A 15,224-nucleotide genomic window follows, 5' to 3' on the forward strand; every position below is an offset into this window, starting at 1 on the left:
TCAGATGGTGGAGTCAGAATTTGGCGTAAACAGAATGAGAACATAGATCCATCATGCCTTGTTATCACTGTGCAGGCTGGTGGTGGTGGTGTAATGGCGTGGGGTATGTTTTCTTGGCACACTTTAGGCCCCTTAGTGCCAATTGGGCATTGTTTAAATGCCACGGTCAACCTGAGCATTGTTTCTGACCATGTCCATCCCTTTATGACCACCATGTACCCATCCTCTGATGGCTACTTCCAGCAGGATAATGCACCATGTCACAAAGTTAAAATTGGTTTCTTGAACATGACAATGAGTTCACTGTATTAAAATGCCCCCACAGTCACCATATCTCAACTCAATAGAGCATCTTTGGGATGTGATGGAAAGGGAGCTTGAGGTCTGGATGTGCATCCCACAAATCTCCATCAACTGCAAGATGCTATCCTATCTATATGGGCCAACATTTCTAAAGAATGCTTTCAGCACCTTGTTGAATCAATGCCATGTAGAATTAAGGCAGTTCTGAAAGGGGGTCAAACACAGTATTAGTATGGTGTTCCTAATAATCCTTGATGAGTGTGTGTGTGTATGTGTGTGTATATATATATATATATATATATATATATATATATATATATATATATATATATATACACGTGTTAACGCAAATTCATTTTAACGGCACTAAATTTATTAACGGGTGTTAACGCAGCGCGCATTTTCTGTTTGATCCGTGGCATAGCCTGTAGTTGGAAAAAGTGAGAGCAGTTAGACGCAAAGGATGCAGCAGCAAACTAGCCTAGAAATCTAGACGCACCCTAGCGGCAGCAAATTTTATCTGCCCTTAAGTGTCGTCTAGGAACTCTCAATACCCTTCTGAGCTGTATTCCTCAGAATCTGGACGGGCCAATCACATCGTGTATAGAGTCGGCGGGCGGGGTCATAATGACGACTGCCGAGTTGCATTAGCGTGCTTCTGTTGTCTAGTAAACACAGAAACTGGCGAACGGTGGCGGTCTTTCGAATCAGCTTTGACTGCGATTCTGGAAGACTTGGAGATAAGCTTTTCTCTGAGAAAAGAACAAAGAACGGCACTGAAGTCATTCTTAAAAAGGGAAGATGTGTTCGGAGTTTACCCGACCGGATACGGTGAATGTTTAATCTGTCAGCGAGCTCTGTTTCACCTTCGTTGCTCTGGTTGGTGTAGCGCTATCCTATCGCGTGCAGAGGGAGTTTGAAAGACAACCGTTTATCCCGCCCCTCAGATTGAGCCCTGTCAATGGTGAGTTTCCAGACCAAACATCTTGATGTGGGTCTGGCTTGTCAGGCTAGCAGCAAACATTAATAGGGAAAGAAAAGGGTTGACATTAACATCTTTTCTAAACCAAAAGTGCAGTTATTGCCTACATAAGATACCATATTTTCTGTTTAACTTTTATTAGACTCCAGAAAGAAAAGTGCGTTTTTTCACTAAGCACATTCTCTGCAGTCTGAGCGCGATGCACTGCAGCTCACTCTCGCTCATGTCTGAGGGATAAATCATTAACACCATCACCACTTACATTACACGTGTTGAACTAAATACATTACAATCAGCTAAAACGAATGCACAGGTTACTTTCCTAAACAAGCGCGCTCCCGAGTCCGTGTTCTTCACACTGTCCACGTGAATCGCGGCCCAGTTCGGCGCGCACAGGCAAAATACCGGCAGTTCAATAGGGAATGCAGACCTCTTAAAGGGGCTGCACTGTATTCATACTCGTGGAATATGGACCTCCTCCAGGTATGGTGTGGTTCTGGTGCGCTCACTGGTACATATTAACAATTTTTCATGCAAACTGTGCCCTGCTCTGAATTAAACTGCCAGTGGAAAAACTCCCTTTATATTCTTAAAATGAGAGAAATCACTACTTATTCTTAACTTTTAAGTTTAGGCTTAAGAGACATGAACAATTTCTTAGATAAACATCTATGACCTTTGATACATCTAGTCTTCATGCTGTATTGATTATTATTGAATAAGTATGGTTTCACTAATAATAAATGCACATTTGCATAAAGCATGAATATTTGTCCATAACCATGCTGATTAGAGTATTAAAAACTTAATTTAAACTTAATTTAAGATACATTTACAATTGCTAAAAATGTGTGATAAAATATTTTAATCAATTGACAGCCCTAATATATATATATATATATATATATATATATATATATATATATATATATATATATATATATATATATATATATATATATATATGGGAGCATGGGGCACAAACTAACGTAGGGTTAGTTGTAACATGCATGGTTTAACACTTTTCACACATGCCAGGATGACGAAACTTTGTGTATTTACTAGTTGCCACATCAACACTATATATAGAAAAAAATAGCACCCCAATTAAAAAAATCTTTGGAAGATGTCACTGAACATTTATTTTACCTTAAGCAAATGTAAATGTCTTAAGTTAATTTTTTATCTGTTTTTTGTGTTTATATAAAATTAGACAAATCTGCTATTATTTGAATCTTATATGTTATTTAACAGTTGAGATCGTTATTTGATGCTGATCTAACAGCAGAAGACACTACTAGTTTAAATCCCAGTTGCCACTATAAATAAAAGCAAACGAAAAACACACAAATGAACATGACCTGTTTGCGCCCTCATTTCAAATTCAGCAAATACATGTTTACATTTATAATGACATTCAACCCTGTTAGGCACCACACAATCACGATGATGAGACAGAAGGTGTGATATGAAAGGAAAAACAATCATTGAAAAATAAAAATCAACATGACATGTTGTTTTTAACACTGCTGATACAAAAAAATGCTAATTTGTCATGTGTCTAAGGGTGGTTGATAACTAAGACTGGCCCACACTTAACTGATAACTGCTTTTTGGCCTGCAGAGATTACCATTACATTTGATTTGAAGAGAAGAGCAGCGAAAATCCGTAAGTGTCCATAAGTATATATATATATTTTTTCATTTATACAGTGTGTGCAAGAAGGCATAAACATTTTTTAATCAACCATTTATACAAGCTAGACATTTCTGACCCGTCTATAGGATGAGATGACACAATCTGCAGTCATGTGAGCGGCTGTCTAAAGAGGGCCAGACATTAGCTGAATAGGTTGTCTGGCCTGCACAAATAGGCCAGTGGCCAAAAGCCAAACTGTAATTCCTCTGGTTGCTCTCTAGCCAAAGTGAGTTGCAATGGATCCAGTCCTGCTCTGGAGTTCTCACCATTATTTATGTGTTTCACAGTCAGCTGCAGATATGAATGTCTTTTCATTTCCATTCTTGAGGTTGGGGCTTTACCAAGGCAATTCAGGTTACATGTCATTCTCTTGGGTGCGATGGATAAATTCCATGTGGGTTTGGAAACCACAAAACTCTCTGGTTACTTGCCCAAGCAAACAGCCACTAGACCATTTCATAGCACCAGTCAGAGTTAAATGAACATAAATGGGTTCATATGTTGAACTGCATTTGAATAGCGGTGCATAGTACTGTAGATCTGAATTACACGGCTGGGCTGCATAACTGCCAGAGGGAAATAAATATCTGTTAAACTCATGTTTTTTTCGTTTGAAAAATGAATAATCAATATGTCAGAGTACGGCAACTAAAAAAATGTGGATTTTCATGTTCAATTGCAATATTCATTAAGTTTTAAACAAGCTCAGAAGGATTTGAATGTAGCAGTTGTTTTTTTGAGTGCTCAGAATGTCACAATAATTCCTGAGCAATGAACAGGAGTATCTGCGCTGCGTCACTTGTGGTTAGACAACACTCCACAGCTTTCCAGTTTCATTGGACCCAACTCTAGAACATCACCCAGGCTTTACCATGGGCATATATGGGTGTGCTCAGATATCAGAAAGCCGATTACTCTATGTGACAAGTTTCTCCCTGAAGATATCAGTCAGCTGTGGAGAACACACTTAAAAGAAATGTCTAGATATCGCCATATGCACTTACCATGAAATTGAGCTGGTCTCACTTTTTTTGTGTTTTTTTTTTTCAATGTCTAAAGAATCTGCAGTTATGTGCTTGGCAAGGCACAAGGCTTTCAATGAGGCCCCATAAAATATCACTTACAGACAATATCTAATGCTTTGGACACATTTTAAAAAGAAACTAATACCTCAAACTTGGAGGTGGGAAGCAGACTAGGAAAATAAAATCTTATAAGAATCATTTTGTTACTTCTATAAACATGCTTTTACGGGAGTTTTGCTAATGTTAAGACAGAAGTCAGTTTTTGACAGAATTTGCATCTTTTACCATCTTGCTTTTCTGCTGATTTTGAGACTCACAGTGAGTAACATTGAGAGGAGCTATTCAAACACCCTACTCTAAAATACTCAATGAACATAAAACTACTCATACAATATGAAATGTGTTTTTGCTGCACTAGAGAATACATATTATACAGTACCCCAGTGCTGTTTACAGAGGAAGGGGTCTTGGAGGGAGGTATGGAATTGGAGGAGCCTCAATAGGGAAATACAGCAGGAGGAGCTGACAGAGAGAGGTGCAGCCCTGATGCACTTCCTGGGTGGAGCCACGATCAACATCGAAGGCTTGGAAGTCCAATGTGGAGGGACTGAGGCAGAGAGATGGGCCTGGCAGAACAGGGTGAGGCTGGAGAAAGTGAGGACAATAAAGGAAGGAATAAAGTAGCCACCCAGCAGATCCAAAGAGGCGCAGGACTGAAGCGCAGTCTGAGGCCCAAAGGAGCCTGGTGCAGCACTAGTTATGGGTACCACGGTGGAGCTGAGAAGGCACACTACTGGGGTGAAGCCGGAGGGCTGATAGGATGAGGTGGAGTCATGGGAATGGAAACCCACGGTGCAACCAGGGGATCCGCCTCACAGAGCAGAGCTGGTGGTGGAGAAGCATGAGATGGAGCCGGAAAGCTGGAAGGAGCCAGTGGAAGGGCAAATCTGAGGATCTGAGTGCCACCTGTGGAGCAGGTGAATGCAGAGATATGGACATAGCCAGCTGACTGATTGGAAACAACAAGGTGGGAAGGATACAGGGTGGAACTGGGTTATCCAAAAGGTTCACTGGAGCAGGCTGAGAGAGTGAGTTCAGGGGTGGGGACATGGGTGTGAGCTGGCTCTGTAAAGTAGCAGTTTTTAATGTTCTTGTTATGAGGTTTGTGGCGAGGTGGACAAGCGAGAGACATGGGAGGAGCAAGCAAGACCATGGCGTGCAAATGAGTGTCACCTAAGAGCCACACCAGTCTCAAGTCCTCACATGAGGGACACCGGAAGCATAAGGACGAGCGACACCAGTGAGGGACGAGGGAGGCCCAGGCCTGGAATTTATGTTATGCTTTTGTTTGTTTTATTATGTGTGTGTGGGCAGTCATCCGTGAGGGGCTGCCCACGTTACTTTTGTTTTGTTTATTATTTGATTAAAGTTGTTAAATCTTATGTGGTTCCCACCGCCTTTTCTTTTCATATAAACAACCTATATTACAAGGTTATTCTATGACAGTTATTCTGTCAAGTAGATTGTGGTATAGCAACACATATTAAGGTAACAATATCATTAAACAGCCTTCAATAAAGAAACAACTAAGGGAGTAGGAAACTAAATGAGACACAGGCGTGTCTAATGAAGAACCAATTAAACTAACCAGGGGATTAACTAATCTAAACTGAAAGGAAATACAAGAAACAAGCACATGAATGAAAAGACAAAGAAAACCAAACACAATCCTGACACTTTTCTATCTGAATATACCTGTGATGGCAAGGCTGAAAGTCATTACTCTAGTCATGAACATGTGTCATAAAGATCCTTTAAAAATATGTTGATTTGATGCTCAAGAAACTTTAAAAAAAATTATGTTGCTTAATTTTTGTGGAAACTGTGACATTTATTAAACTGTGAACGTTTTTATAAATAAATGATAAAATAAAGTTTAAAGGTTATATTCTATTAAGTGTGCATTTGTGTAGTATGAATACAATTTGTAGGGAGACCAGGGAGGGTTGTTACACGGGGTAAGAGCGAGGTAACACTGTAAGTTTGACAGGTCAGAAAAGAGCTCTGGTAACCTAATTAATATCATACACTCCCGTCTTCTTTTTGAGCTCACAAGAGAAATTGCATGTGACTGTAAGAAAATTTGTAGATTTTATGACCCAAAAAAATGATTTTCAGCTAAAAAAAAAGTAATCTTTTTCATCAAGATTATATAGCAATCATTGAAGTGTAGGTACAATTTTGGTCTATCCTCAGCTAGTGTTTACAATTCACCCCAGTAGTGAGGTTGTAACAATGAAACTTTTTTCATTTGACATTAACGCACATAATCTGTGATTGTTTAGTACATGTCCAAGTGAGTTATATCTGTAGCAGACAAATGTGGCTACCATGTATCAAAATTTGAGACATCTAGAACAAACAACCACTGAGTTACTGATGCTGAAAGAAAAAGTGTTACAATCTCCGGTCTCCCCTACATCGTATATCTGGGCATTGCCATGTGACCAGCGACTTAGGTCGTATATCACGGAGCCTTTGTGGGATAGCAAAGTGTCTATCAAATGCACACTTCAGAATCCTGGAGAATGTAGCTGGTCATCTGGGTATATTTGCCAACTTTTTAAAATGAATACTGCATATACTAATCACTGGACATACTACTTTAGAGAAGGCGGCTTATTTAGACAAGGGTAATGAATTGTGTGTGAGAGGTTAGTAAAAATTCTGCTTGAGCTGTAAAATATGCTGTGTGCAACTATTTAGTGAATTGGCCAAGAGGGTGACGGTGAGCGGTGATGTAGAGATGGAGATGAGAGTCCCTAAATGTTTTCTTGGATTCTAAGGTAGGTCCCAAAATCCCAGTGAGGAGAGTGAGCAGCCCTAGCCAAGATCAATAATCCCAAAGCTTCACTGGAACACTGCCAAAGGTCTTGCTGGGCAACAAATGAAGACTTTAAGCAGTGCTGTGCCGCACTGGCTAGAGATTTACTGTCTTGTGCCGCTCAGACGGGAGAGCAGCTCCCCAAAAAGTGCAGCCTTGTGAAAGTTCAAAGCAGACGGATTCTCCTTTCACTCTCTTCTAAAAGCCAACTGACCAGTGCCAGATCAGAGCTGTCCTCCAGAGGATCATAAATCCAGACGGCACAGGGACACTTACCGTGGTCCTTTCCAAGGCTTCAGAACAATGCTATTGCACTTAAGGCCCAGGGACTGTGATAATGTACTTTCCATATCAGCAGTGACTACAAATGCATATAAAAGATGTCTCAGATATATTCCCATTTGGACAGAGAAAAGCTTGACCTTTCTTTCTTTATTTTTACAACCCCTAATTTTTGTATTTATCCTTTTTTCCCTTTATTTTCATTGGGACTGAATGATTACCAAAGACACTGCCTGTTGTTTTAGTGAACTACCAGATTTAACTCGCTCCAAAAATATATGGGAGACCAACATAATGAGCCAGGTGAAACGTATGTCGTACATAAAACAATACTTTTCCATTGAGGGATGCCATGCACTAACATTTTTTGAGGTGGCTCCACAAACACTTCTCCACTTCTGCCAAATCATAGTTTCACATATTTTGGATAAGGGTAAAATGCACCTCATCTCAGTTTAGAAGCATGTTTTGTGAATCAGGGGCTGTTTTCTGCTGCGATTTTTGAAAGACGTGTGATGTCCGTGGGATGAAGATTCCTGTGCTTGTGCAAGCAAATTGTCCAGCAATAATCTTTTTCACATAAGGTTGACATTTAAAATAAATGAAATAAAAGAAACATTGTATATATTTATAGAAATCTGAAGGGCACTTTAAATTGACATGATTCAGGCGCAAATGTCATTACCATTACATCTGGCAACTAGCAGGGGCAATGTATTCCTTTCAAATGATGGACATCCACTTTAGCGTCAGCCTGTGATCTGTTGTCACCGCAGCTAAACTGTTATAAAAGTGAAATAAGGCAGTGCAAACATGCTCTGTGTGTATAAAGAAAAACCCTCTTTGACTGGATTAGTAAATAATTGGCAGGGTCAATGACTGGGCCTCAACCTCTGCGCTGACGACAACCCCAGCTCCATTTATGGGGAAGCAGAGGCTGTGACTGCTTGTCTGGACTTAGTACAGATTTACAGTAACTCATTCATTACAAGCTGCTAAAGCTGAAAAGCACCCCAATTGCTAACATCTGGGCTGTGCGGTTTTAAATGGGTAAGCTGGCAGCCTCCTTAAGCCATCACATCCAGAATCCATCTGTGTGCACCCTCTTCAGACCAGCCCCGAACAGCCCCTTCTCTACCTTGGTGGTTGGAGGAGGTCTGGGTGGTGGCACAGCAGACCACACAATGGGGCTCAGGGGGCCTGTGAAAGGAGATAAAACACCAACCACCCTACCCTGTTCCCTTCGCTGGCCCACCACTTTTTACTTTCCCAGCACTGACAGGTGAACCACAGGAGAGAAGCGCAACAGAGCGCCTCTCAACACACACAGCATGTAGAAAATCAAAGAGACCCTCTTAGGATGATTTAAAACACACTCTGTGGTGAAGCCGTCACCCCTTTCCTGTACCTAGTGTCTCGGGACCTCAATCTGAAATCTGTGCTTACATGCAGTTTTTTCCTCTCTTTTTTTCTTGCCTGCCCTTACCTCACTGTAGTCTTGACAACAGCTTAAGCATGACAAAGTCAAGAATTGGGACGTGGGGAGGGGGATATGGCGTGACTGTTTTCAGTAAATTGAAAACATAGCGAATAAGCCAATGGATATTGAAGGAGCTGGGAATAAGAGTCCAAGAACAAAAGAAAATAATAAAGAATTATTTTTCTCAGTGGCTCAAATCAGATCTGATGGAGTTGATATTTTATCACATAGATAACAGATATTACCACACAGTGACAGTACATAAGAATCACAAAACCTGATCATACTGTTTTCCACACTACATTAGTCACTTCATCTACTCTAGACCCCTAAACCAAATGTATCCATTTAATCTTGCATCTGCACAGATTTTGTAAACAGACAAAACAAACAGTGCACCAGTCAAAACAAGTGAAAACACATTGTCAGCATGCCAAGCTATGACTGATGGATCACTAAGCTATGCAGTTCCGATAGATAGATAGATAGATAGATAGATAGATAGATAGATAGATAGATAGATAGATAGATAGATAGATAGATAGATAATGACAGACAGACAAACCTTATAATGCTGCATCTATCATAATTTTTAGATGCACATATTACAAATGGACAAATAAAAACAGAGCAAAACAAAACAGCATGCATCTTTTGCGGAAGAACATTGTTTTGTTTGTGCTTTGGCTCTGCGTGACTCTGTGGATGACATGACATTTTACAATAGATAATGCTTTACAATGAACATATTGCAATCTACATGTTCAATAAAATACCTTAAGCCATCTCCGCTTTGCATTTACAACATGCCAAATCCCCCCATTTTCGGCATCTCCAAAAAAGAGCCACTTTTGCTAGTTTAACGACTGGGAAAAATGGTCAGTGCGCCCAGCGCATGGGCTAGAACGGTTGTCCCTATTCTCTTAATGAGTAATGGGTGTGATTTTAGGCATAACGTGCAATAAACCAATCAGACTCTTATCTCACATTTCCTTTAAAAGCCAGTTTAATTCGCGCCATTGTGAATATCGCTATTTACATGGTGGAATTTGTGTGCGGAAAGACTGAATTCTTCTCCAGAGCGGAATCTTTTTATTTTTAATATTTCAAAATGTTGTGTGCGTAATAAGCAGTGTGTACCCGTCTATAGATGCATATTGATAACATATATATATTGCGCTATTGACTTTAGACCCATTGACAGGTTTCAATTGCGATCAATGATGCAGTCTATTTCAGTTGCCTCAAAATAGCAACATGCCAACAATGTGCCTGATAACACCTCGTTTTCAGACCAGCACGTCCATTTGATTTTTAAACAATATGGCACTGGACGTGAAAATGATAACTGCGTCAGGCTGAAACCAGCAAAAAACACTTGTGTTGCACCTGGGGCCGCATTGCGCCAGGTGTATGATTGCCACTCCCATTCTATACACGCATCAAATGAGTCAAAAAAAGTTACATAGTTTACCTTGTGCAGTATAGTGTAAAAAGTTGTATACTTACATGTAACCATTAAATGCATCACTAGCATCCTCTTTGGCCTTATTCAGTCTTATCTAGGCATTAAGCCTTGCACAAAACAGTCATGGTGAAGCCTTTTGAAATGGTAACCATTCACACTCTCCCTCTCTGAAAAAAAATCATTTGCATCTTAAACATCCTCATGCCCAAGCAGAAACAAATGCTTCTCTTAAGAATATAATTTGTCACTTTGGTTGCTCTTCAAACAGAAAAACACCAATAGAAAAAAAGATCCTGGAGAGAGAAGCCAGATTCCCAGCGTTTTATCCCTATGACTCAGCACTGAATAGGGGGTCAGGTCAGACGTGAATGGGCTTTCGGAAGTCTTGCCCTAGCCTGTAGCAGCCAGTTTTCTGACCTCGCCTGCTGGCTAGACAATGGAAAGGCGTTGACCACAATGTGAGTTCGTCTTTTAAATACAGGCGCGACACTGAATAGAAAATGTTGACTGAATGGAGACTCTTTCCATCATGGCAGGGACCTCGAGAGGTCAAGGTTCATCCGTGTCCAGCAGGGACGTGTGGGAACAGCAAGGCAAGATGCCCACACAGCTTGCCCGGTGCCCTCCACTCAAGACCTAGCCTAGATGTAACCAGAAACTAAATGTGACAAAAAGGTTGAGGCAATAAGAGGATGACCAGCAAAAAAAAAGCACAAAAAAAAAAAAAAAAGCAAAGACTTGTTAGGTCTTCAAATGTAGAAACACCATACATAAAGAAGGACATATTCTATACATGTTTAAATGCCTCAATATGCTCCCAGCAAAGTACTTTTTCACTCTTCATTTATCAATAAATAGAAGTTGAAATACCTTAGCAGTGATATAGCGAACATCCTGACACCATCCACGCTGTTGAGAGTTTGTTTATTTGTTACTGAGAGGAAAGCATGCAGCAAATATTTACATATACATTTTGTTAACTTTTTACCATATGTCTTAGAAGTAATAATAATTGGGGAAAAAATATTTTCAACTCTTTTCTCAAAAAATATTTTAAGCTTCATTTTGGCTTAAAGAGGTCTTATTATGCCCTTTTACGAAGTCTGGATTCAGTTTTTGGGGTGTGCTAGAATGTTTTCATGCTTGATTGTTCATAGCGGATTATCAAAACAATCCAAGCCTGATTCCGACCCCAAAAATATTAATGAACAAGGACGTTGGGACATTTCCAAGTGGTGCTTTTTTGTGCAAATTTCTTATAGATTATATACAATGTTATCCACCATTAGTCATATTTGTCGGGAAAAAACGTCTTGGTTAAGTATGGTAACCCTCGTTGCCTGAAGGAGGGAACAGAGATGTACGTCGGAAGGACCGACAAATTGGAATCACTTCTGGGCGCCCCTATCAGCTTCGAGAAATAGAGAATGGGCTAATGAACATTGGTGTGCATGCTTTGCATATCACACCCCGCGGCGCGGGTATAAAGCTGAGGAGCCGAACTAATGACTCGGCCTGCAGTGATGGTACAGCAACTGTGGTGACGAGACGTACGTCTCCGTTCCTTCCTTCAGGGAACGAGGGTCCCATATGTAACCGAGACGTTCCCTTTCAGTCGGTCACTTCGACGTACGTCGGAAGGACCGACGAATTGGGATCCCTATGCAAAACGCCACAGTTACTACCACTTCCAGCACCCTGCCAGAGTCCCTCAGACCCCGTCTGAATGGGCGGGGAAATTCCTGCAGGTAGAGTCACACTGCTGTTCCACAAGACCCATTCAGCAGACTATTGGATAACGCTGGGAAAGCGTGTCCCGGGGGGCGCTGCGGAAGCCACATTATCCCAGAGGGAGTTACCATGTGGAGAGAAAACGTATGGACTGGCCGTAGGCAGTACAACATATGGAAGTCCCAGGGGTGGCCCGGCCTTCTTAGGCGGGGGGGGGGGGGGGGGGGGGGGGATGGGGGGGGGGATGGGGGGTTAGGAGACACAGGCTCGCCGTAGGGAGCCGAACCGTGGAAAATACACATATGGACCCGCCATGGGGGTCACAACATATGGAACCCAGCCTAACACAAGTTCCACCCATGCATACGAGTGTTAGACCTGGCTCTGCCACGTCTGACTGCCGCAGGTTGCGGGGGACTCAACAGGGTTTGCCATTCTGGGGAACTCGACTGCAGCACATAAGCGCACGTATCCGTTCCATGAGGAAGGGAGTGGCGCAGCAAGACGATGGGAAGGGAGTACATGGGAAGATACTGGCTCTACACATACTCTATAGAATCTAGCAAACGTGTTGGGTGTCTACAAATATCTGTCAGCGAGGCACCACAAGCCAGCGCCCAGGACGAGGCTACACCCCTGGTGTAGTGGGCTCTAATCCTGAGCAGGCAGGGCACATCTTGGGATTCATATGCCAAGACGATGGCAACCACTATCCAGTGGGCCATCTTCTGCTTGCAGACAGCTTTTCCTTTCTGCTGGCCTCCATAACAGACGAAGAGCTGCTCTGAGGTCCTAAAGCTTTGCGTTCTGTCCACGTAAGTTCGAAGGGCTCGGACAGGACAGAGAAAAGCCAGGGCTGGGTCTGCCTCCTCCGAAGGCAGCGCTTGCAGGCTCACCACCTGGTCCTGGAAGGGAGTGGTGGGAAACTTGGGCACGTATCCAGGCTGGGGTCTCAGGATCACGTGAGAGTTGTCAGGCTCGAATTCCAGGCACGATTCGTCGACCAAATATGCCTGCAGGTCCCCTACCCTCTTGATGGAGGCCAATGCCGTCAGGAGTACCGTCTTTAGAGACAGGATTTTCAACTCCGCTGACTGCAAAGGCTCAAAGGGAGGTCTCTGCAGTGCGGTCAGCACCAGAGACAGGTCCCAAGAGGGAATAGAGGGAGGGCGAGGCGGATTTAACCTCCTCGCCCCCCTTAGGATCCTGACGATCAGGTCGTGCTTCCCAAAGACTTACCTTCTACTAGATCTTGATTAGCAGCGATTGAGGCAACGTACACCTTGAGGGTGGAGGGAGACAGCCTTCTCTCCAACCCATCTTGTAGGAAGGAAAGCACGGCCCTGACCGAACATCTTCGGGGGTCTTCTCGATGAGAAGAGCACCAGTCGATGAACAGGTTCCACTTCAACGCATAGAGGTGCTTTGTAGAGAGCGCTATAGCGGAAGTGATGGTGTCCACCACAGCCTTTGGTGGATCACCTAGAACCTCCGCATCCCGTCCAGGGACCAGACATGGAGTTTCCAGAGGTCTGGACGCAGGTGCCAGAGGGTGCCCCGTCTCTGAGTCAGGAGTTCCTTCCTCAGAGGAATGGGCCAAGGAGGTGCTGTCGCGAGGAGCACTAGTTCTGGGAACCACAACCTGCTCCTTGTCCTCCATGACCTTGCACAGTGTCTTTGCAACTGGCAATCGGCCGTGTCCTGGGCGGCAAACAGATCTACCTGTGCGGCCTCGAAGCGGCTCCAAATCAGCTGGACAACCTCGAGATGGAGTCTCCACTCTCCCGGGAGCACTGGCTGTCGTGAGAGCTTGTCGGCCGCACGATTGAGCAGGCCTGGAATGTGAGTGGCACGAAGCGACCTCAGATGCTTCTGACTCCATAGCAGGAGGTGGCGGGCAAGTTGTGACATGCGAGTAGATCAACTTGTTTGTTGATGTACACAATGGCTGCAGTGCTGTCCGTACGGACCAGAACATGCTTGCCCTGAAGCAGCTTCTCGAAGCAGCCCAGGGCAAGATGGACTGCTAACAACTCCAGGCAGTTGATGTGCCATTGCAGTTGAGGCCCCGCCCACAGACCCGAAACTTCAAGCCCGTTGTACTTGGCACCCCAGCCAGTGGATGAGGCATCCGTGGAGACAATCGCGTGCCTGGATATCTGTTCTAGGGGCACCCCTGCCCGTAGAAATACGGTTTGGAGGCACCTTGGTGTGACTGAGACACGGAGGGACCCGCTGTGCCACGCCCACCTCGGGACTCGGTCGTGTAGCCAGCGTTGAAGCCGTCTACGGATGACATATGCCCCAGGAGCCTCTGAATTTGTGTTTCAGTGGGACCGTTGTCCTGCGTTTGAACGAATTCAAGCAGTTCAAACCCGACTGAACGCGCTCCTTGGTGAGGCGTGCTGTCGGGGCGACCAAATCCAGCTCCATCCCAAGAAAAGAGATCCTCTGCATGGGGCAGAGTTTGCTTTTTTCCTATTTGACCCGAAGCCCCAACTGGCTGAGGTGCCTGAGCACCATGTCCCTGTGTTCGCACAACTGCTCTCGCGACTGGGCAAGGATCAGCCAGTCGTTGAGGTAGTTGAGGATGCAAACACCACACTCTCTCATGGGCGCAGTGGCCACCTCCGCGACTTTCGTGAAGACACGGGTGACAGGGACAGCCCGAAGGGTAGGAATTTGTACTGATATGCTCGTACGCCGAACGCAAAGCGTAGAAACGGTCTGGTCGAGGGAGAATCGAGACATTAAAGTACGTGTCCTTCTGGTCGATTGCTGCGAACCAATCTTGGGGACGGATGCACCTGAAGATGCGTTTCTGCATTAGCATTCTGAACGGCAGCCTGTGAAGGGACCGGTTCAAGAATCACAGATCCAAGATAGGCCGTAACCCGCCGCTTTTCTGGGGTACAATAAAGTACGGGCTGTAAAAGCCGGTCTTCATATCGGCTGGAAGGACCGGCTCGATCGCGTCCTTCGCCAGTACGACTGCGATCTCCGTCTGAAGCACCGGGGAGCCCTCCTTCGACAGGGAGGTGAAGTGAACGCCCCTGAACTTGGGGGGACGCCGGGCAAACTGAATTGCATAGCCGAGTCTGATGGTACGGATGAGCCAGCAGGATAGGCTGGGGAGCGCTAGCCAGACCGAACCAGTGGGACCAACGACACCACAGACGTACCCGCAGCGGGGCAGCGCAGCGGCATGCAGGGACCCGGCCCGGACGGCGTGGTGACGGCCCTCGGTGGGGTTTGCGTGCACGGGCCAACAATTACCTGCTTCCGCTGAAGGGCCAGTGGTACCCAAAACTTCACAAAAAGAGCAATTTCCAAAATCTCTGGGGGAAGAGAGCGCGCTTGGCGGTGCTCA

At 44.2% G+C, this 15,224-nt stretch overlaps 1 protein-coding gene across 3 annotated transcripts in view; it reads right to left on the bottom strand.

The window, feature by feature from the left end:
• The window catches only part of arl15a (ADP-ribosylation factor-like 15a), a 265,660-nt gene that overhangs the window by 6,540 nt on the left and 243,896 nt on the right, over positions 1-15,224 (bottom strand). The window lies entirely within an intron of this gene.

Source organism: Pseudorasbora parva, chromosome 3 (genome assembly GCF_024679245.1).
Source record: "Pseudorasbora parva isolate DD20220531a chromosome 3, ASM2467924v1, whole genome shotgun sequence".
In the NCBI taxonomy this organism is placed as follows: domain Eukaryota; kingdom Metazoa; phylum Chordata; class Actinopteri; order Cypriniformes; family Gobionidae; genus Pseudorasbora; species Pseudorasbora parva.